The sequence below is a fragment of the Mustela nivalis genome, assembly GCF_964662115.1.
Source record: "Mustela nivalis genome assembly, contig: HAP1_SCAFFOLD_1457, whole genome shotgun sequence".
Taxonomy (NCBI): Eukaryota; Metazoa; Chordata; class Mammalia; order Carnivora; family Mustelidae; genus Mustela; species Mustela nivalis.
Genome location: NW_028135207.1, coordinates 63,923 through 89,382, shown reverse-complemented (window position 1 = coordinate 89,382; position 25,460 = coordinate 63,923).

The window sequence follows — 25,460 nt, the reverse complement described above, 5'->3', positions numbered from 1 at the left end:
CTTTACTACCTATAGGCTTTTCTCAAGCAGGCCTCCCTCTACTAAGTAAGAGTAAAGGTGCAGGCATTCCTATCCTGGTCTCTACTTCTGTCCATCCTCCCATCCACCCATTCACAGGCATTCACTGGAAACTTAATCTAGCATAGGAGTCAAAACTGGATTTGATTCCTGGCTAGGCCACTCACTAGGTATACGAGCTTGGGTAGTAGATAACCTAACCTCTCTGGGCCTTGCTCTTCTCAACAGAAGGAATTGTGCCGGCTTGTCCTATAAGGAAAATGTGGAGGCAGAGGTTAAAGACTGGATATGTGTGTATAACATACACAGAAGAGCACCTGCCGCATAGGCGTGCTCCCAAATGACTACCAATAGAAGCCTGCATCTGATCAAGACCAGGATGCACACATTGCGGCGGGGGGGCGGGGGGGGGAGGGGGAGTTGGTCAGTGAGGAAGAAGAGAAAGAGGCAGGGAACTCACCATAGGCCTGTACCAGATCCTGCGCCTGGCACGCTCCATCTATTCCCTCATTCAACCCTAATCATGGCCCTTCCATAGGGGCATTATAAAGAATACACCCATTTGACAGTTGGAGGTATGGAGGCTCAAGGAGGGAGAAGTCACTATAGGCTGGGATGGTCGGTCATCTTCACAGAGGAGGAAGGATCTGAGCCAAGACTTGCAACGTGAATGGGACTTGGATAGGGAGAGGGTGGTGGGAGAGGGTGACTGGGAGTGAGGAGGAACAGCTTGCCAACAAAACCCTGAGTCAGCAATGCCCAAAGCTAGCAAGGTGGCAAGGCACTTTCCAGTCGCTCCCTAGCAACTTCCCATCAGAGCTCAGAGCAGTGTTATCTCCAAAACCTTACAAACAGAGGCTCAGGAAGGAAAAGTCATCCTCCCTTATCTCATCATCAGCCTTAAGCAAATAGATAGGGCCAAGGTAGCCAGGTGAGCAAGTCCACACAGCTGTCTGGCATCAACTCACACTCCCCCCACCTCTCCAACTGTCCGAGGGCATCAATCTCAGGACTGATAATAGGTATAGCCAACCATTCACTGAGCACTCTGTCTGCATTTTCTCACTGAATCCTCACAACAATCTCGTAGGCCCTATTGTCCAGAGGAGGAAACTGAGGTTCAAAGAGGTCAAGTCACTTACCCAAGATACCACAGCTCATAAGAGGCGCAGCTGGGGTGTGAAACCAGGTCAACTCTGACTCCAAAACCTGTGTCCTTAATCATTCTTGCTATAGAGCCTAGTCCCACTAGCTCACAGCAGTTATAGCATCCAACAGATGCACTGACCATGTTGTGTCTCCTTTTCCTGTCAGTGCAGCCTAGTAACACTACTTGTCCCCAGAAAACAAAGGCACCAGTACTTTGAAGAGAACGAGTTATGAAAAAGGTGATGCACTCTCATTTTCCTACTAACCTTCATGCTCTGCAAATCCCTAAGCCTCAAGAAATGTCCTTACTTTATCCACAGAACTTTTTCCTAGAAGGCTGTCCTCGTGTCCTGATTTTGCCTGCTATCCCAGCACTATTATGCAGAGCACCCCTTTACCTTCAAAACCATCTGCATTAATTGGACAAGAAATGATATGGTCACCTTACGCATGAAGAGACAAAGAACTCTCACACATCAGGTCCTTTTGCAACCCTGACACATGCGCTGGACAATGATCTTCTGGGAGGAGTAGCCAGCCTCTCTTTGAGGATGAAATAAGGAGTAAACAAACTGGGAATGTGACTTTCAGGGGATTTCGAGTACAATCCAGCTTCTTGGGGCTGGAGTGGTCAAGGAACAGAGGTAGGGGAATGCCTGGAATGCAGAACTTGCCCTAGTTGGGGGCAGGCACGGTTGAGCACAACTGGCTCTCTCAAGCACAGCTGTGCCTCACATATGAGGAGCTGGAGAGTTGGACACCGAGACATAAACAGGTGAAGGGAAGACTAGTTAAGGAGTCCAGCCCACTCCACTAGCCCCTGGTTTGCCTTCTATTACAGCCCACGTTCTTGCTGCAGAGGGAGCCCAACTAAGCCTTGGGTCTGGGCTGCTTCTGAGAAATTGAAGCCCCCAGGACACAGTAAGACTTTGGGGACAGTTGAGAAAAGCAAGTGGCCAAGGGTGCAGAAGTCATGAAAAATCCAAGCTCTAGTCTGTTGCTGATTACACGCAGGAATAAGCATAGGAAAGGACCCAAATAATGTTGAGAAGAAGTCATCCAGGAGGAAGGGACTTACTTCCAAGAATGTTAGCAAGATTTACTATTGGAAAATCTATAATGTGATTTATGTGAATCAACCAAAAGATTCAAAAAGAGCTTAATCTCGATAGCTGATAAAACAGCACGTGTGAATGTTTTAGATCCATTATGTCACCTAAAACACCTAGAAAACCAAAGATATTATTGTGAACACATACACCTCAGGTGAAAGCCCAATGTCATGTTTGTTGATGAAATGCTACTGTCACTACTATTTGAATCAGGAAGGTGACAAGAAAGCTTTGTGTCAGTATTGTGATTTGAAAGCTCCCCCCCACTTTTTTTTTTTTTTTAGCTGTACCTGTGAGATTTAATTCAATACAAGTCTCCAGATAAACTAAGATTACTCACCAATTCCCTCAATTTTGCATTAGTCCAAGGAGCCAAGGTCAACTGAGGATTCTATAAAGTACTTTTAAGTTAGCAATATGATTTGGAAGTTTTGATGGATATTCAGCATTGAATTGTTTTGGAAAACTTGACCACCGAAAAGAGACTATTTTCAGTTGACCTCATTGCACCGGAATGATTAAATCTCTAGAACCATTTCTGGTCGCAGGACAACTTTACACCTCTAAAAATTGATAGGAAGCCTAAAGAGCTTTTGTGCCAGTTATACCTGCCAGTGTTTACTGTAACAAAACACTAGAACAGAAATTTTAGTCCATTTATTTTAAAATAACTTTTAAAAACCATCTCATCATGCTGATATAAGTTACAAATGCCTGTGAAACATATGTTTTCTAAAAAAAAGTAGAGTGGAGAGTGACACTGTTTCAGGTACTTGAAAATCTCTTTAATATCTGGCCTAAAGAACTCAGATGTGTTCTTACATCTACTTCTGCATTTTATCTGTTGCTGGATCAGACATAATGAACTTCTGGAAAATTCTGCCATGCACTCGTGAGGGAATGAAAGCAAAAAGGCAAATAGCAGTATGAAAATATCCCCGTAAGGCTGACTTCAAGAAATAATTAACAGAAATGACTATTTAAGAAAGCCATGAAAATCGATATGGTTAAGGAAAACTTGACTTTCCTTGGAACAAATTGCACTACAGACATATATTAAAGTTGAGTTGTGACGTTTGATAATGTTTCATTCATGGTACAAATGAGTTAAAGGTCGGCAGAATGGCACAGGTCCAATAAATGACAGAAACACGGCACTTTAGACAAGCAAATGAATGCGATGTAGTTAAAGTAAATCGATGATTTTGCTCGGAACGAATTGCACTAAAGACACACAATAAAGTAGGGTTGCTACATTTGGTAATGTTTCATAAACAAAAGTATTTTAGGTATGAGCAGAATGGCACCGGTTCAAAGGCTAGAGCTGGTGGGTCTCTGGAGAGTTACAGGTCTTTTTTGTGCCAAGTGAGGTGGCTCTGAAAAGAGCCTTTGGTTTACGACGTGGTCAGGTGGTCCGGAGGCAGCTCACTGGCAGAAGGTGTACCTGATGACTGCCTTGCTGGTCTGAGACACGGCGCACTTGCCAATCTCCCCGGGCAGCAGCACGTGCACGGCTGTCTGGATCTTCCTGGAGGTGATAGTGGTGTGCATGGTGGAGCAGGCCAGGCGAGAGGCCTTGCCTGCGATGTGCTTGAAGATGTCCTTAATGAACGAATCCATGACACCCACAGCCTCCTGCAAGAGGCTCGGGCCCTCGTGAACCTGCTTCAGAACCCTGGGGAAGTAGGTGGTGAAACTGTCCGGCATGGGGGAAGTGCTGGGGGGTGGTGGCGGTGGCAGCTGTGGCAGCATTGGCGCCTTGGCTGCACCTGTTTTGGGCTCTTTGGGTTGGCTGCTGTGGGCTCCTCCATCCGTGCCCAGGCTTTCCTCAGAGGAGGTCTCACAGCCAGGTTCTGCCATGTGGGGCTCACCTTCCCAACTGCTCAAAAGGAAGGAGAGACTGGTGGCTGCTGAGGGGTGCTGGCCCATTTATGATCGCTACACTTCCTAACCTCACGGGCAACCTCCATCTCTGATTGGACAAAAATGCAATGCAAGGAAGCAGGTCACTACACCATGCCATGTCACATGTGCATGTGATTCCATATCCTTCTACTTTCCATCAACCAATCACAGTGGGATTCTGGCATCCTTGAAACTTCGTGTTGCCTCTATCAGAAAGATGCCACATAGAGTTAGAGGTCATCTGGACCACAAACTTGATGCAATATTCATGCCTGCCATATGGAACAACAAATTCTACCACTCTTTAGAGTGGCTTAACATTAATTAAGGCCTGAACAATATTCCTACCAATTAAGTGCCCCTAAACAAGGACATAATCCAAAAGCATGCCACTATCAGTAGTATCAATAAACCAAACTATTTCTCAGGAAGGCTTATTATCAGATAGAAACTATTAAAAATATGTTTAACATATATAAACAAGTGATAAGATACATAAAACATGAGGAAGAAATATGTAATTACTTACCAAAGCAAATTATTTTTCTAGAAACTACTATGTTCTAGAATTGAACATCATAACCACTGGAATAGAGATGAAGACATTTTAGACAGCATATGAGATACAGCTGGATAGAGAATTGGTAAATTAGAATAGGTGGAAGAAATTGTGCAGAACAGCTTATAGAGAGACAACGAGAAAGAAACGTTTAAAGAGAGGCCACGAGACTTAAGAAATGGACTAAGAAGTTATAAAGTACATGTCCTAGGCATGCCAGAAGCAATAAACTGGGTGAATTTTGGAAAAGGTCATATACACAAAAAGCTCATCCATCACAACGACTGATTTTATGCCTACACCATTTACACTTTGAGATGTCACCCAAAGTAACCAGATTGTAATGATTTCAGTTTCAGCTCCTAGAGAGAGTCTGAGTCCCATAACTAAAGTTCTTACTGCCATCAGAATGACTCTGTCATGGCCCACTGCTGGGTCATTTTCTTCCCTCCCAGAGTCTACCGTTTTCTTGCTCTGGGACACTGTGGTTTGAGTGGGAGTGCTCTGACATGGTCAGCAAGTGCTCTTGGAAATCATGCGACATAACTGACCAACGATTGCCTCCAGTTCTGATTAAAAAAAAAAAAAAAAAAGAATCAGAAAACAAGACAGCAAAGACCACAAGAGCCAAACTGGAAAGAGCTGAGATGTCCAACAACAGGCGAATGGATAAAGATGTGCCCTATATATACATATATGAGATCCACTACAGAAGTGGGGGGAAACTGAATGGGAAGTCATCAGAGAAGGAGAAAAATCACGAGAGACTCTTAACTCTAGGAAACAAATTGAGGGTTGCTGGAGGGGAGGTGGATGGGGGATTGGGATACTTGGGTGATGGGCATTAAGGAGGGCATGTGATGTATTATATGCAACTGATAAATAATTGAACATTACATCTGAAACTTATGGTGTACTATAAGGTGGCTAATTCAATTTTAATTAAAAAAAAAAAGAGAGAGAAAAAGAAAGAGAAAAGAGAATGGTCAAACCATGTCCTCCAAAGGTCCAAAGGCAGAATTCAAATAGCAATGGGATCCTTATAAAATCATTTCAGAGGTACAATTTAGTGATTCATCAGTTGATATTACATCAAGTGCCCTCCATAATGCTCATCAACCAATTACCCCTTCCCCCCACCACCTCCCCTCTAGTAACCCTCAGCTTGTTTCCTAGAGTTCAGCATCTCTTATGGTTTGCCTTCCTCTCAATTTTCATCTTATTTTATTTTTCTTCCCCTTCCCCTGTGTTCATCCATCTTGTTTCTTAAATTCCACATATGAGTGAAATCCTATAGTATTTGTCTTTCTCTGACTGACTTATTTAGCTTAGCATAATACCCTCTAGTTCTTAAATAAAATCTTTTACAAAGGGGGGTGGTGCCCAGGTGGCTCAATCTGTAAAGTGTCTTCCTTTGGCTCAGGTCAGCATCCTGGGATCCCAGCAGCCTGGCATCAAACCCCCGCATCAGGATCCCTGCTCAGCTGCGGTTCTGCTTCACCCTCTCCCTCTGCCACTCTCCCTCTGTTGTGCTCCCTGATCATTCTCTCTCTCACTCTCAAGTAAATAAATAAATAAAATCTTTTTAAAAATACCCTCTGTTTCCATCCACATCAGGGCAAATGGCGAGATTTCATTCTTTTTGACAGTTGAGTAATATTTGTGCGTGTGTGTGTGTGTGTGTCTGCGTGCGCACGCACGCGTGCGTGTATAACACCATCTTCTCCACCCATCCATCTGTCGGTGGACATCTGGGCTCTTTCCATATTTTGGCTTGTGTGGACATTGCTGCTATAAACATTGGGGTGCATGTGCCCCTTCCAATCACCATGCCTGTATCCTTTGGATAAATATATAGTAGTGCAACTGCTGGGTCATAGGGTAGCTCTACTTTTAACTTTCTGAGGAACCTCCATACTGTTTTCCAGAGTGACTGCACAAGTTTGCATTCCCACCAACAATGTAAGATGGCTCCCCTTTCTCTGCATCCTCACCAACATCTCTTGTTTCCTGAGTGGTTAATTTTAGCCATTCTGACCAGTGTGAGGTGGTATCTCATCATGGTTTTGATTTGTATTTCCCTGGTGCTGAGTGATGTTGAGCATTTTTTCATATGTCTCTTAGCCATTTGTATGTCTTCTTTGGAGAAATGTCTGTTCATGTCTTCTGTCGATTTCCTGACTGGATTTTTTGGTTTGGGGGTGTTGAGTTTGATAAGTTCTTTACAGATTTTGGATCCTAGCCCTTTATCTAATAAGACATTTACAAATATCCCATTCCGTAGATTGCCTTTTAGTTTTGTTGACTGTGTCCTTTCCTGTGCAAAAGTTTTTTATCTTGATCAACAAGGAAACAAGGGCTTTGAATGACACACTGGACCAGGCAGACTTAACAGATATATTCAGAAAATTTCATCCTAACGCAACAGAATACCCATTCTTCTCAAGTGCACATGGAACATTCTCCAGAATAAATCACATACTGGGTCACAAATGAGGTCTCAACTGGTATAGAATTGTTATCCTTAACATTACTTGGGTCCCCAAGATGCACCTCACATACCTGACTTGGTGGATAAATTTAAAAAGCTGTAGGTTGAAACAAACAATTACCCTAATTCTCTAAGAAACCATCATAGGGAGAAAAGAAGAGTCAACAAATGCAAAATACACTAAAATTTAAAGCACATTCCTTCAAAAACATACGATAATACAGGTAAAGGCATTTCTTAAAGGTATTCACACACAAATAAATTACGGAAACTGAACCAAACAAAGGGATTTAGGAAGAATTGAGGAAATTGCGGGTCATTGATCCCAAATGGTCAGGCTTCCAAAATCATTTTCATTTGGACCTTTAATGAGAAGCTCACTCTACTGCAAATAGAATAGTTTCAATCATGAGGGGAGAAATAAAATCTCATTTTGATTATTAGAAAACACAATACAATGATAAAGCCAGTGAAGAAAGCTTGCTGCTATTCCTGATTTTTGCAGAGTCTCATTCGCCCAGGAGGATACAAAAATTTTGCTTGTAATATCAGCAATCTAATACTTCACTTACTTGGATGCAAGGGAAAACAGGTATGTCCACTTCAACCTATGAATTTCTATCATTAAATCATGATTATTAGAAACCAGCTAACAAATAAACAACAGTGACGGAATCCCACCCATTTTCTCCACAACCCACAGGAGGAAACTTCCTAAGAATGCTCTTATTGGATAATCCTGGGACGCCTTCCCACTCTTTGGGCCAATGGCTGTGGCTCAGGGGCTGTAAATCTGTCATAGGTTAAACCAATGAAGCTTAAGGTATGAGTTGTTCTCATTAGGAACTCCCATTATCCAAGTGATTTGCATTTACTGTATTCTGTTCTATCTTGTTAACTTTTTTCTTCAAAGTTGTCGTTACCATTATTACAAGAATTTCATACAGTCATTGCTTTCATTTACAACTCTATTTGCTAATTCATTCTGTTACCATTCTTACTGGCAGCTGGGATCATCTTCCATCTCCTTAACGGTACTCTTTATCTTTTTATTATGTTCAATTTGCTGACATACAATACATCACTAGTTTTTGTTGTTGTTGTTATTTATTTATTTATTTATTTATTTGTCAGAGAGAGGGAGAGAGAGAGAGAGACCGCACTGGCAAAAGAGGCAGAGGCAGAAGCAGGCTCCCTCCCGAGCAAGGAGCCGGATGTTGGACTTGATCCCAGGATGCTGGGATCATGACCCCAGCCGAAGGCAGCTGCTTAACCAACCGAGCCACCCAGGTGTCCCACATCACTAGTTTTTGATGTAGTGCTCAACAGTTCATTAGTTGCGTATAACACCCAAGTGTCCACCTTCTTTAGAAGCTCCTCTAATATGGAGTCAGATGTTGGAATCACTGTGAGTTACCATTTTTCTCAAATGTCTTTTTTTCTGAGTTAGGTTGTTAAGGTAGCCAGCATTGAAATGGGGTTAAGTGTGCAGGGCATTTAATCAGGTTTGATAACTGAGGATGGCACCCGATGTATACTAATGCCCTCTCCTGAATCAGACATAAAATGTGGCCATCGGGGAAGCCCCAGAGCTTGGGCCAGGCAGCTCTCTGCAGCTGAGAAAATGCCTGAAAGGTGTAATGGCTAAGGAGTTCCAGCTGACAGCACTCCAAGTAGCCAGTGCAGAAAGTCTTTGTTGAAGGGGGTTCCGGACAGTCCATCTTTATGTCTATCACTGCCTCATTATTACATGATACTTTGGCTTAAGTATGCAACTGCAGGTTGACAGGTATTTTCTCTCAGGACCGGCTTCTCTTGATAAAAAGACGTATGCTGTTACACTACCCGGTATTCTGTTTTCAGGCACTGTGTCCTTTTGTCCGCTATTGTGCTCTCTATGCTTACATCGTAGCTCTACTATGAAGTCCCCAGCTGTGTTTCCTGAATCTAAAAATTCATGATTTCCTTAAGTTCTGGGGGCAACTACCAGTCATTTGTCTTTGAATATTATTTTCTAAATTTGCCCAAATTCTTCCTTCTGGAATGCCGGTGAGATGCACTTAACAACTACTTACTCCACTCCTTAAGCCTCTTCGCCTCACTTTCATCCTATGTTTCTCTTTATCCTTCTATGAGGTGTTCCGTGTTATTTCATTCACCGATCTTCTAGTTCACCCATTCTCTCTATCCAGTAAGTCTCCTTTGTTGGGTAAACTTTCACGGATTTTTTAGTCTAGCGGTTATGATCTTCAAGACTAGAAAAGCATTTAACACAATTTTGGGACACCTGGGTGGCACAGTGGGTTAAGCCTCTGCCTTCTTCTCAGGTCATGATCTCAGGATCCTGGGATCGAGCCCCACATTGGGCTCTCTGCTTGGTGGGGAGCCTGCTTCCCCCACACCCCCTCCCGCCTCTCTGCCTACTTGTGATCTCTCCCTGTCAAATAAATAAATAAAATCTTTTTAAATAAATAAATAAAGAAAAGAAAACCATTTTGATAACTAGCCACTTCTTACTCACATTTCACCTATAATTATTTATAAATATGTTGACCATTTGTTGGCATTTAGTAATAATACTTTGGAACTTTCCAGTTTGGTTTTCTGTTTGATTTTGACAAGGGTGGCTTGTTTTGGGATTGTGTGCTTATATAGGAGGACTTAGTCTGCAGGGATCATGTAAAAACCTCAATTAAGGTTGCTCCTCCAGAGTGAATTAGATGTGCATTTGCCCTGTGTCTGGGTTTGTGACCAGGAACTGTTGGCATCATGCTGGTAGCGCTCACCTGAACCCGAGAGCTACACCAGGACACTCGTGTGACTGCACATTCTCAAGGAAACCTTTATTCCCCACCCCCACCCCCGCTCAGAACTAAGAACCAGGAACAGAATTTTCTTTGGCATCTCCTTTTTCCAGTAGGGAAGAGTCCAGTGTTCTCAAAGGTTATAGTCATTTGAGCACCACTTTATGCAAAGCTGAGTATGTAATGCAATGGGTCTTACTTGGTCAGGCCCATGTGGCTAGGAGTAAAAAACAACAACAATAAAGAAAAACCTGAATGTTCAAATATCCTGCATTAAAATACCTGGCCGGCATCAAGGGAAATCATTTTAATACTATTAATTTGAACAATCCACCTCTGACCTTATGGAAGTGGTGAGAGATAGGTCGACACACAGGCCTGGATTCACATCATTCTCTTCATGATTAAAAGCATACAGGTAGCCAAACAAAGAAACAAACAGCAGGTCCAGTATAATACCGGATTCCTCCTCAGTCTCAGAGGCTGAGTACCCAGTAAGACTCTTCCTGCTTCAGCCTGAGGCACCTGACAGCATATCGGGTCCATGGCTGTGAGTCAATGGCTGCACATCCCTGATTGTCTCACTCAGACCTGACTGAGGCTTGAGTTGCTTTGACTGGATGTCCCCATCATCCTCATGGAGCCAATCTACAAGCCCTGATGGTTTGTGTTTTCCACAAGAAAGGATCACAGGCTTGGGAGGAATAGAATCAGATAAATCTGAGCTTCTGAAAGTGGTAATTCCAGTTACTAGGGAGCTGGAATAGGAATTGTTTTCCTGAGCTTTCTGATTTAGTGATTTCTGTACAGAGTTTGGGCTCTCTCTTCTGTTTTTCCATGAATTCCATAACAGAAGTATGTTGAATAAGTTTGATTAGGGGATGTTCAACTTGTTAATACTATTTTTCCCAGGGTTGTGGCTTATAATTTGTTACTTAATCAATGAATCGATTTCCCTCCAGTGGTCTTTACCGTTAAGTACACTGTTAGATAAAGATGCTCGCCAAGTGCCCTTTGCCCTCAATCACCTTCTGAAGTGAATAACCAGGTGTATTCACTTTCCATCCCTGTCTTCAACATCAAATCCATCTTTTTTTCTCTCTACCTTAGATTTTATATCTGTCACTCACCCCCACACTCCCAGCCTTTAGAGCCTATGTGGTGCATTTTCAACCTTGTTTTACTCCTGCTTCTATTTGATTTCTGAGACTAGAGATGCAAAGCCCAAAGAAAGGACAAAAAATTCCATGCTGATTCAATTTCTCAAGATGATTTCTCACATAAAACTCTATGTATCATGAGTTGGAATTTCCTTATGTTCAAATCCCATCTATGCCATTTATTAACTGTAAACTTTGGCAAGATATTTAATTTCTCTGAGTCTTGGTTTTCTCATCTGCAAAATGGGCCTGTTATAACTCATGTGGATTACATGTAAAACACTTATTTTCACAGAAAAAAAAAACTCTATGTATCCATCTATCACTATCCCTATATCTATATCTATACCTATACCTAAGCCTATACCTATACCTATACCTATCTGTATCTACATGACCAATATGTCAGACCAAGATTGGCAAAGCATTGGTATGTCACATGGACACACGCAGAGATTTTGAAACAGCAGCAAATGAGCATGATAGAAATTAAGTGACTTAATGAAATGCTGTTTATGCAAAACAGTTCAATAATACTACCTTTCAAAATGAGCATGATTTGCAAAGAGTCTTTGCCTTTCCAAATTTTGTTTCCCGTGCGTATTGGCAATTCGCGGCCCTACCAAGGGTCATTTACTTTTAGTTGATTTTATGACAATTGTTCCTGATTTCCTTGCATACAACATCCTTTTTCTCAAATTCTTAATGAGATTTTTCAAATATTTCAGAATAATGAAACATAATAACCCTCGTGAGGATACCTCTGTATTCTAAATCCTTACTCTAATGATCCTAAGGAGAGCTCTGAAGTTCTAATGGTTCATCAGAGATCTTCCACATTGGACCACAACTAAACAAAACAAAAAACAAAATCAGACTTCCTACTCAATACTGCAGCAGGCATTGCACAACTTCACACCCTTGTTACTCAGAAAAGCCCTCTCTAGTGCTCTTCCCTGCCCACCATCTTTCTCATGAACCTGTCGTGTTCTGATCATGCTAAATAATTCTTCTGATGTCTCTGGGGAGTTCCTCTCCCTCCTCTGATAAGATAAAGAAGACGGGTTTTGTGTGTGGGTTTTTTTTTTTTTTTTTGACTTTTTGGAGATTATCCAGATTTCTCTCTTTGTCTGGCTGGATATGTCATCCTTCGTAGGGGAATTGCAAATTGTTTAAAAAGCATAAGTGCCATTCTAAAACAGTTGACCAAATGTTGGTTAATAAAAGAAATTCTAATTGATTTCCAAGAACTGAAATCAGAGTATCTTCTTCCATCACAGAGGTAGGAAACTAGAAAAAAAAAACATATAATAAAATTAAGCAACATTGAAATCATCTTGAGTAAAATAAGGAAGGTGACTGAGGTTACCTTAGTTCTTTGATGGGACACCAAATAATCAACGTGATGGAAGAGCCACTGCATGGACCCATGTACAGCTCAGGGATCATATCTCGTGTGGGTTGAATTCTGTCCCACCAAATTCATATGATGCAGTCCTAACCCCAGTACCTCAGGTGGGAGCATAGTTGGAGACAGGGTCATTAACAAGGCAATCAAGTTAGAATACACTCTTTAACATGGGCCTTAACCCCAAATGAGATTTCCTTGGAGGAAATGTGGACACAGAGACATGTAGATCGACAAGAAAATGGGACAAGACAATGGAAGGAGTCAGCCATCTAAGAGCCTAGGGGAGAGGCTCAGGAAAGAACCTTCCTGCACATAACTCAGGAGGAAGCAACCTGGTGCTTGGATTGGACTTCTAGCCTCCAGAACTGCAAGATCATATGTTTCTGTTTTTTAAGCTCCCCAGTCTGTGGTACTTTAAAATGCTAGCCCTAGCACACAAGATTTTGGTTCCAGAAGGGGGGTAATGATGTAACAAATAATACAGTGGGAGCAGCTTTGAAACGGGGCAATGGCTTAAGGTGGTAGAGTTTCAAGGTGCATGACAGAACAAGTCGCGATTACCTTAAAGCACTGTTGGGTGAAATACGGACATTAAATGTATTTCAGGTGAGGGCTCATACAGAAAAGAGGAGAGATGAAGGAGAAGACTCTTATCAGCTTACCAAATGCATATATCATCATGAAAAATATGTTGGTAGGAATGTGAGTGTCATGGGTGAGATAGCAGATGGAAATTAGGCACATATTATTGGAAACTTGAGAAATGGCCATCCTTGTTTTCAAGTGGCAGACCATTTGGCTGAATTGTGTTCTAGTGTTTTTGCAGAGAGTAGAACTTTCACATGACAAACTAGGACAGTAACCTGAGGAGATGTCAAAGCACAAGGTTGAAGAAGCAGCCTGGTTTCTCTTTACTGCTATGATAAATGGCAGAGGAGATAAATTAAAGAAGGTACCATGAAACAAAAAGAAATGACCCCATAATACTTTCCAACCTTCTCAGCCTATCCAGGTAGGCACTTTAAGAAAAGGGCTGAGGGTGTGCCCGGAAAACCATTAGTTGGGGGCTTAGGCATGTGAGACATAGGTCCGATCGACCATCTCAGTAGAAGCCAGGAATAGAGATAAGGTTATCCAGCCTTAGAAAACTAACATAACATCACTAGAAAACTAATATAATATCCTTAAGTGTCCATGATTAAAAACCTACAATGAATCAGTCAAAGAACAGACAGCAGGGAAAGAATCACAGATGCTTAATTAATCTATAACAAAGGAGGCAAGAATCTACAATGGGGAAAAGACAGTCTTTTTGATAAATGGTATTGGGAAAACTGGACAGCTACAGCCAAAAGAATGAAACTGGATCACTTCCTTGTACCATGCACAGAAATAAACTCAAAACTAATTGAAGAGCTAAGTGTGAGACTTTAAATCATAAAACTCTGAAAAGACAAGATAAGCAGTAATCTCTTGGACATCAGCCTTAGCAACATATTTATGGATATGTCTCCTCGGGCAGGGAAAACAAAAGCAAAACTAAAAAGATTTTGCACCACAAAGGAAACCATTAACACAACAAAAAGTCAAACTAGTGAATGGGAAAGGATATTTGCAAATGTTATATTCGATAAGTGGTTAGTACCCAGAATATATAAAGAACTCAAACAACTGAAAAGCAAAAACCTAATCTGATTAAAGGATGGACAGAGGACCTAAGTAGACCTTTTTCTAAAGAACACATATGGATGGCTAACAGACACATGAAAAGATGCTCAACATCATTACTCATCAGAGAAAGGCAAATCAAAACCACAATGAGATATCACCTCACAGCAATCAGAATGGCTAGTATCAAAAAGTCCAGAAATAATGAGTGTTGATGAGGATATAAAGAAAAGGGAGCCCTCGTGCACTGCTGGTAGGAATAAAACTTGGCACAACCACTGTGGAGAACAGTATGGGGGTTACTCGAAAAATTAAAAAGTAAATCTATCAATTGATCCAGTAATTTCATTACCAGGTAATGAAAATGAAAATTTCATTTTCATTTACCCAAAGAAAACCAAAACACTAATCTGAAAAGATGTATGCATCCCTATGTTTGTTGCAGCATTATTTACAATTGCCAGACTGTGGAAGCAGCCCAACTGTCCATCAATAGATGAATGGATAAAGAAGATGTGATATGGGACACCTGGGTGGTACAGTCACTTCAGCATCCAACTCTTGGTTTCAGCACAAGTTGTGAGCTCAGGGTCATGGGATGGAGCCCCATGTAGGGCTCTGTGCTCAGGGCAGAGTCTGCTTAGGATTCTCTCTCCCTCTCCCTCTGCCTCCCCACCCCCCGCCACATGCTCCTGCTCTCTCATTTCTCGTGTGTGTGTGTGTGTGTATTTCTGACTCTCTCTCGAATAAATAAATCTCTAAAAAAGAAGATGTGAGGGGCCCCGGGGTGGCTCAGAGGGTTAAAACCTCTGCTTTCGGCTCAGGTCATGATCCCAGGGTCCTGGGATTAAGCCCCACATCAGGCTCTCTCCTTGGCAGGGAGCCTGCTTTCTCCTCTCTCTCTCTGCTGGCCTCTCTGCCTACTTGTGATCTCTCTCTGTCGAAAAAATAAATAAAATTAAATTTTAAAAAAATGTGAGATATACATATAGGTAATGGAACATTATTCAACCATTAAAAAAAAACCCATATCTTGCCATTTGCAATAACATAGATAGATCTAGAGGTATATGCTAAGCTGAATAAGCCAATCAGAGAAAGACAACTGCCATATCATTTCACTCACATGTGGAATTTAAGAGACAAAACAAATGAGCAGAGGGAAAAAAAATAAGAGACAGAGACGAACCAAGAACAGAGTCTTAACTGTAGAAGTTAAGGGGATGGTTACCAGAGGGGAGGTGGGTGGGGGGATTGTTGAAATAGGTGAAGGGGATTAAGAGTACACTTATCCTGATGAGCACTGAGTAATATATGGAAATGTTGAATCACTATATTGTACACCTGAAACTAATATAACACTGTGTGTTAACTACACTGGAATTAAAATTTAAAGAAAACAAGAAAAAAATTAACTTAACTAAAAATGGGTCATTGACCAAAATATGAGTTTAAAATGAAGAAACATAAAGCTAAATCCTCATGACCTCGGATTTGGCAATAGAATTTTAGATATGATACCACAAGCAATAAAAGAAATAAATAGATACTGTGAAGCTCATCAAAATGTAAACATTCCATGCCTCAATAAAACTCATCAAGAAAGTAAAAACCCACAGAATGGGAGAGAATATTTACAAATATATGTGCACGTTTCTGATAAGGGACTTGTCTCTACAATATATGAAGAACACCTAAAAGTCTGTAATAAAGTGACAAATAACCAAATTAACAAATGGGTAAAGGATCTGAATGCACATTTCTCCAAAGAAGATACACAAAATGTCCACTAAGCACATGAAAAGATGTCCAACATCATTAGTCACTGGGGTAAGACAAATCAAAACCACTTCACACCTACTAGGATGGCCACAGTCAAAAACACAAATAACAAAGTGTTATCAAGGATGAGGAGAAAGTGGGACTTGTTTGTTACTGGTGGGAAAGTAAAATCACACAGCCACTTTGTAAACCAGTCAGGCAGCTCCTCAAAACATTAAACACAGAGATAACATATAACCCAGCAATTTCACCCCAAAATATATACCGAAGAGAAATGAAAATCTATGTCCACATAAAACCTTATAAAAGAATGGTTACAACAGCATTGTTTGTAATATCCTCAAAGTGGGGGAAACCCAAATGGCCAGCAACTGATGCATGGATAAACAGATGTGGCATGAATGGAATATTATTCAGTCATAAAAACAAATGAAGGACTGATACAAGCTGCAACATGGACAAACCTTGCATAATGATGCAAGGGAAAGGGGCCAGTCAGGAAACACCGTGTATTGCGTGATTCCGTTCTTATGAAATGTCCGGAACAGGCAAATCTGCAGAGACCCAAAACAGATACAGCGGTTGCCTATAGTGGGGGAGATGGGGAGAATGGACAGTGACGTCTCTGTTGCTGTGTCTGAAGGACTGCTACCCACCTCAGGGACCTCCTTCTGTCCATGGCTATAGGGCAAGACAGGCTTCAGGTAGATGCAGTGGCAGGCTTGCAGGAGGAGCGAGTCTTTCTGCACCTGGAGTGAGAAAACCTGGGTTTGAGCTCCTCCTCAGATGCTCACACCCAGCATCCTTCAGGCAAGTCGCTTCATCTTCTATCACATTGCTACTCAAAATGTGCCCGCTGGGCTGGTGCGGATCCACAAACTGTTAGCCTTCCACAACAGCATAAACACAGATATTGAAAGAAGCATTTACAAACCTCAATAGCAATCTGACTGAATGTCTTTATTTCTGTTGAATTTAATAACAAACAGGTTGAGCTCGTTAAAACAAAACAAAACAAAACAAAAAAACAAGAAGAAAAAAAGAATCAGAGGTGCTTCCCCCTCAGTCTCCCAGGTGGAATAACCAAGGAAGACACGCATTGGCTCATCTTGAGACACCTCCTCATATAGAGGAGGGCCAATGGCTGTGGCTCAGAGGCTGCAGGTCCACTAGAGGCCGACTCAGAATTGGATGTGGTTGCTTCAATTGGATGCTCCATAATACCCATAATGTTGTAAATAATTAAGTTCTGACCTTTAAAGAATGAAATTTTATAACCTGAAAAGAACAGTCAGATAAAACTGAATGAGTTAAGAGTAGCAGCTTCCGTTGGAAAGGGTCCTGAATAGGTGTTGTTTCCTGAACTTTCAGATTTAGACATTTGCGTACTGAGTTTGGGTCCTTGCTTATGCTTTTCAAAGAATTTCACAATATGAATAGCATTATAAACGTTTGATTTGTATTTGCCTGTTCCTATTACTGCTATTTTCCCCGTGTTGTTGCTTATAATTTGTTAGTGAAGCAGTAGCCATTCTCTCATTTCATATCAATAACCACAGCATTACATCATGATTGCTCACTTAGGTACATTTTACCTCAATCATCCACTCATAGGAAGAGTCAGATGTACTCAATTCCCACTCTGGTCTTCAACATCAAAGCCCATTTTCCTTTCTCCTTCCCAGATTTGTGTCTCAGACTTCCACGCCAAGTGTACCATCCACAGCCCAATTATGGTGCATTTTTATGTTGTTTTCCCAGTGCTCCCGTTTGATTTCTGAAATTACAAATGCAACACACACACACACACACACACACACACACACACACACACAAATATCCTAATGGAGTCAGGTTCGGAAAATAACTTTTTACATACTAAAACGTGTATGACACAAATACGCATGAGTATCTTTGAAGAACATCTGTATGTCACATTGACAAATATGGGCATTTTGAACCAGTAGCAATTAGCATGATAGAAATTAAGAAACGTAGGGAAATGCAGTTTTCTTTTTCTAAATGTTCCAGAGTTCTTTCTCTGGAAAGGCAAATGCCTCAGCAAGCAGCCTTTGGCTTCTAAGATTTTCTTCCCGCTGCACATGGCAATTTATAGGTACCACCCACAAGGATTTCCCTGCACTAGATTTGTGGTACTTTTTCTCGGGATTTTATGAAGAAAGCTTTTTTTCTCCCCCCTCAAATGCCTTTGGCTTTCTCTCTTCTATTGGGCTCCAGAAAAGTTTGGATTGTTGTAATTTACCTCGCTTGTCTCACTGTTTGAATCGCATGACACCTTTCGCAGGTTTCTACATTCAAATCAAAGGTTATTTAGAATTCTTTTTAGAAGTTCACAGAAAACACAGAGCGAGCATGATGAAATAGTGGGTTTTAGTGCAACCTGTAACAAATTCCAAAGGATTCAAGTCCTCCCAACCCCATTTCTGCCTGGGTTCCTTCTTCAAAGATATATAGGAAGCTAGAAATCAATTAAATGAAAAGTACTTGGATAAGCAACAACTACTTTGAAACTCAGCATGTACTTCTAGGAAAAGGAAACAAAAAGAAAAGAAAAGAAAGAAAGAAAGACAGGGAAAAAAAGAAGAAAAAGATGCCCATTCAGCAAGAAGAGAAAAACACAATGGGTATTGAAAGTGCATTACCATTAACCTAAACCCTCCTACTCATCAAATCGGTTGAGGAAGAGGAAAGAGTCCTCTTAGTTCTCTTAATTGCCGAACAGGCTCCTCTTATTTTGTAGCAAAACAATAGGGACATGTCCCACTGTGACATAAGCATGTTTACACTTCAAGCACCCTGGTTCAAAGCAAGAGCTTCAACAGAAACCCACACCAGGACAGGCAACCAACACCAACACCTGCCCCCTCAAACTCCACGTTGCACCCCATGTCACAGGAAGGCTTTTATTGCTTCAGCTCTGGTCACCCCACCACCCTTTGGGCCTTGGATCCCGTGCTGCCAGTTGCTCATTGGCTGCTGCTAGGGGAGGCTGGGGAGCACAGCCTCTCTCATTGGAGGACCCCATCATCCATGCACAATTGCTGTTCTGGAAGACTTTTGTGTCAAAAGGGAAAGATGATAGGCAACCAAGGCACAGAATCAGATACATGTGAATGAAGTAGAGTGGGCCTATCAGAAGGTCGGGAGCTTGAGTAGGCATGAGTCTAGATAGTTTGAGTTTTCTGCACAGCGGTTGGGTCCACCTTTATGTATTTATTTGAATTCGGGTGATGGGATATGTTAAAGGAGTGTGAATGGGTTAAGTGTGATTGCTATAGCTGCTATTGCACGTTAATTGTTGCTACACCACACGTTTTGGAAAAAAAAATCTCTGGATGATACTACTGTACACAGGTGGGAGAATGAGAATACGTGAGGTAAATAAAACTATTATGGAAGTAGTTTTGACCACAAAGATCCCTGTAGAGACTGACCTAGGCAAATACCTAATAGAAATGACCACTTATGAAAGTGATAAAATGCAGTATGGTTAAGAAAAGTCATAACAAACTGCACTAAAGACATATATGAAGCTGAGCTGATGAAGTTTTATTTTTTTCTTAACTTTTCTATCACAATAAGAATTTTTAAAAATTGGCCGAATGGCACAGATCCAAACACTAGAGTGGATTGCACTTTGGAGAGCTATAGGTCTTTTATCACCAAGTGAGGGAGCTTACAAAAGAGTCCTTGGCTTGCGGTGTGGTCAGGCACTCCTGGGGCAGCTTATTGGCATCTGGTGTACCTGACAGCAGCGTCGGTGGCCTCAGACACGGCAGGCTTGCCAACCTCCCTGGGTGGCAGCAGCAGGTGCTTGGCTATCTGGATCTCTCTGGAGGTGATGGTGGAATGCTTCCTGAGGTGGTATCAGGTGTTCCCCTTGGACACAACGCCTTGTCCAACAGATGTATAATCCTGTCTTTAGTTCTATCCTCTTAACTTTTTTCTTCCAGTTGCCATAATCACTATAATTATATTATGCCATCAATGTATCATTTACCTCTATTTGCCAGTTCATTCTATTATCATTCTTTCTTACATCCCATATCATTTTCTATCTTCCTAAATTGCATTTGTTACCATTTCCTTTCATATGGTGTCAGTTGGTATGAATACTCTGAGTTGCCATTTTTCTTAAATGGCTTTCCTTCTGAGTTAAAGTCTTAAGGTATCCAGATGTGAGATGGGGTAAGGTCCATATGGAGGGCATTAGATAGGCATTTAATCTTCTGAAATCCTGAAAGCTGTCAATTAGGTACCTACTTCTTCTTGCATGAAATTCCTACAGAGGCAACGGTGAACAATGTTAACTCACGGCAGATATAGCTAGACAGTGTCCGTATTGCTTTGGGTGGCTTTGATGCTTACTGGGGTGTATTGTCACACACCCCTGGGAGTTTTGGTTAAGGAAAAATCATGTGCATAGTTACTGTGCTGATTGAAATATTTGGACATGCATAGTGAATATTCTTTCCCTTTTAGGAACTCTGTGTTCTTTCCCACATGGGGCAATCTCAGACTTTGGAGAAAAACAGGGCTTTGGGGATCTCAGCTTCCCCATTCCTTGACAGCATCGCCAATTAGATGGTGGTTCACGGGCAAAACCTGTCTGGGAGACCTCTCCATTCCACTATGGGGGCTCTAGCCATAGTGTCAAGCAAGCAAACAAGTAGAGCTTCATTGAAAAGGCAACCCACCGAAGGGGAGAAAATATTAGCAAATCATGTATCTGATAAAGGGTTACTATCCAAAATAGATAATGAATTCCCAAAACTGAAAAGCGGACAAAAAGAGATATCAAACAACTTGACTGAAGACCGGGCAAAAGATCTGAATAGACATTTTCCCGCAGAAGACCTACAGATGCCCAACAGGTACATGAAAAGCTCTTCCGGATCACTAAGCGGGGAAAGACAAATCAACACCACAAGGAGGTAAGACTTCACACCTGGCTATAATGAATGGCTGTAATCAAAAAAACAAGGGATAATAAATGCTTGCGAGGATGGAGGGAAAAAGGAAGTCTCATGCGCTGTTGCTAATGTAATGTATGGAACGTAAATTGGTACAACCACTTTGGAAAACAGCATGGATGGTTCCTCAAAAAATTGGAAGTACCCCGTGACACAACAATTCCACTTTGGGGTATTTATCTGCAGCAAGCGGGTACGATGAATGGGCACTACCATGTTCTTTGCAGCATTATTTACTATAACCAAGAAATGGAAACATCCTAAGTATCCATTTCTGTTGGCAGGATATGGCCTGGTTTTACATGCTTTGAAGCCAGACCGACCTGGGTGCAAATCCCAGCTTTATTATTTACCAGTTGTGTGCCATCAGGGAAGTTGCCTGAGCCTGTGTTTCCTCATCTGTAAAAAGGGAATGATAGCAGTACCCACCTCACAGGGTTGTTGTGAGCATTAAATGAGATGACGGAAGTAAAATGCTTAGCACAAGAGACACAATGAGCATAATGAGCACTCAGTAAATTTGGGGCTGCATCGCTTCTTCCCACATGGCCCAGGACGTCAGCCCATTCGCCCAGCCCTGGCCTTCCTCTCCACAGTCTGCTTGATTTTCTTCAACCACGTACCTGTGAAGTGGTTATATAGCAAGGGCTCTGTTGGCTGCTAAGCACCCTCACACACTCCTTTCTTCAGTGAGGTTTTAGCCTTGGCACAAAAGCTGTACGTCGCTTGCTTTTACACTCCTCGCCACACATGTTTTACTGACAACTGTGGTGGGTTGAGATCTCTCACATGTCTTTCAAGCACCGTCCAAGGCTATCCTGCCAACTCCGGCAGGCCCGTAAGCCGTTGCAACCTCACGCTCTCTAGCACATGTTTTACTGGAGAGCCCACTCTGCTACTCTTCTCCTTTCTAAGGCAGCAGTGTGTTGCAGCAAAACTAAAACATTCTGAAAGAGTTAATCAGTGTTTTCGTCAGCACTGCTGCGTATGACGAATGATTCCCTGGCACTGCCCGTCCACCTCCACCCACCAAACATCACTGGAACCCAAGTACTGCTCTGACCACTGGATTGTGAGCAGTCCGGGAACTCCACTCAATGTGCGTCTCTCTGAGTCCAGGAAGGAAACCAACATCCCCTGTGGTTTTGTTGGAAAGAGGGTTTGAACAGAACTTTGGAGGTGAAGGGTGGGCTGTGGGTTAAAATAATGTAATACCTCCCCAAGTGTGCCTCTGCCAGCACACAAGCTGGGTTTAAGTGGTACACATTTTTTTTTTTTACAGTTACGCAGTTTAGTTTAGTTAGTGTGAATTTAAAATATACAAATACCATGTCACATGTGACGTCGCAGATTTATGGCTTAGGAAAATGTTTTTAAAATCTTGAAAAATAAGTTCCTTAAAACAGCTGTATTCAATAAACAATTGGGTAGGTGATATGCACATATAGCAAAAAAGCACGGAACTGTTAGAGGAAGGACTTTACAAGCCATCAACGTCCGTGTAAGTTTAAGAGTCAGACAAACCTCATTCAAACCTGATCTACCGCTTACTCTCTGTGGGACTTTAGGAAAGAAACCTAATCCCTCTGATCCTTAGGAGGAAATGGAGGAGAATAATAGTACCAGCTTCACCGGATTGTTGTCAAGCTTAAGGGAGGAGCTTTACGGTGTAGTTGTGTGAGGGCCCAAAACCTAGAGTCAGGTGGTCTTGTTTCCAATCCCAGCTCTATTGCTTACTAGCTCATTGACACTGAGGAACTTACTTCATCTTTCTGTGCCTTAGTCTCCCCCATCTGGAACATGGGACTGTTAGGAGGGATAACTGAGTTACACGTTTGAAGTGTTTAGAAACAGTTCTAGTATATACTTAGAATTATGTGCTTCTTAGACTAAAAATACATGTATATAATGCTCCAGACACCTGACACCCAGTAAGTCCTCATGAAATGTTACCCATCAGTGGCGTGCTGTATTCCCAACGGCTGGAACAAACAACTCTACAGTCAAGAGTTTGATTAAGAAGCAGCATTGAATTGCCCGGGACCCATGGAGAATTGACAGAGCCGAGCCCCTCTCTGTTGTGAAAATAAAAAACACAGGCCCAGTGGAGGCTGGGCCTTCTTAAAGGTCTGCCAGGAGGGGGTTGGAGAGAGGGGTCACACTAGCTTCCTTTATCCTGTTAAAATGGGTGTGGGTCAGTGCAATTAAGAGAAAAGTTCATTAAGTTTCAGAGAAATTAAGCAAGCAGCCTGATGCCACGCAGCCTATAAAGGACAGAGCTCAGTACAATGCTTTCTTGCTGGAGAGCTTACATCCCAGGTGGAGGAATAGAGAACTGGTCCACTGGGGTGATGAAGGGGGTATGTTATGGAAATTCTTGCGGTGGAGGTATGGTGATGATGATGGTACTATAACAGCCATAGCATTAACTGAGATTCAGCCACTATTACTGAGTACCTCTAGACATTGTCATATCTCTCCCAATCCTAAAAACAAAACACACACACACACACACACACACAAACACACACACACACACAGAACTACTGTGATCCATAACACTCTCTTCCTACTCATAGACCAGTATCCCCTTTCCTTGAAAGAGTACCCTATTTCTATCTCCTTTCCTCGTCTACCACTCACTCTACCCACCGCAGTCTGGCTTTTCTTTCCCAACCCATCACTGCCTCTTCCGGGACTCTAGAACCTCTGCTCTCATCCATCTTCACATATTTATTCAGCAACTACTGAGTCCCTACCGGTGCCATACATGGTACTTATTCCTGATATACGACAGCAACTGAGACAAGGTCTCTCTTCTCAGGAAGTTCCCATTCCTGGCGTGATTCAAAGATAATAAGTAAGGAAAAAGGGAACAGGTTGTAAACAATATAATTCCATGGAGAATGAAATAAGTACATATAATATGTATGTATATTACATTAATATGTAGATAACGATTACATTTTTTCATTATAATAATATGTTTATTATATATGTATACTTATACATATATATATATTTATATACATGATGAGGGAGATAGCAATATTTTAGATTAGGTGGTCAGGAACACCTCAATGCAGAAGTAACAAGCAAGGGAAAATAAAACCCCACAATGACTGTATTAACCAGTTCTAGTAAGAATTGAGCATGAAGGGCCACCTGGGTGGCTCAGTGGGTTGAAGCCTAAGCCTTTGGCTCAGGTCATGATCCCAGGGTCCTGGGATCGAGCCCCACATCGGGCTCTCTGCTCAGCAGAAAGCCTGCTTCTGTCCCCGTTCCCCGGCCTGCCTCTCTGCCTACTTGTGTTCTCTGTCTGTCAAATGAATAAACAAACAAACAAACAAACAAACAAATAAATCTTAAAATAAAAAAAAGAATTGAACATGAAGATCGGTTAAGCAGTTTGTAAAGTAATTTTTGTGTGAATTTTAAAATATCACAGGAATGTAACATGCGAAAAAATTCCAAAAGCAAACAACTTTTGATATCAAGTGGAGCCTAATTCCAATACAGGACATTTGGGCATAAATGAAAATTCTAGAGCATGCATGTAATGAGAGGGAGAAGGGAAGGAACATCCTTGTAGGCTGACCTTGATTTAACATCAGTAGACTGCCAATAAAAAGGGGTACTTCAGTCGAGCATACTCTTATTCATAAACTCGAGGGATTTTGGAAAAGCAAAAATTGGATCTGCTGACTGAATGCTCTCCAAAGCACTTTAGTCCATGATGGAGAATATCACTAACAGCGGGGCACATGATGGTCATACCCTCAGAATACATCCTGTTATCAGGGTGGAACCTATTTGAGCACCTTCTAAAGGTAGGTAGAGCAGAAAGCTCCAGGCAGCACACACATTGACATTTTTAATCTTAGGGCATCTTGGAGCCCTTCTTGTGAGAAGATGCAAAATCACTCAATCAGGGACTGTGACAACAACTCCTTTTTAAGAGAGAGGAATGAGTTGGAGAATGAAGTAGGGTGATTAGCGCAAGGCTTGCATTTCCACGAGGTTAAGAAATAGATGTGAATGCTGATGAAACTGGGAGTCATGAGAGAGCTCAGATGAACTTGCAGCTTTCAGATCACTTCTGATTGGGGAAGGTAGGCCTAAACGACATCAGCAAACAAACCACACGATACGTATCTTCAGGCTACAGACTTTTTTGAAGTGCCTCCAGTGAAGGGGTTCCCTTCCACAAATTTAAGGGAATTTTAATATTGAAAAACAAATCTCTAATTTACTTAAATAAACCAAGAGAAAATAGTGTTCTCACTGGCTGCTGAAGCTACTTGGAAAGGGCATCTTTGATATCTAATAAGTTACCTGAAATGGCTTAGAAAGCCAAAACTTATTCTGAGCACATGGATCTCAAACAAAATCTTAATACCATCTTTG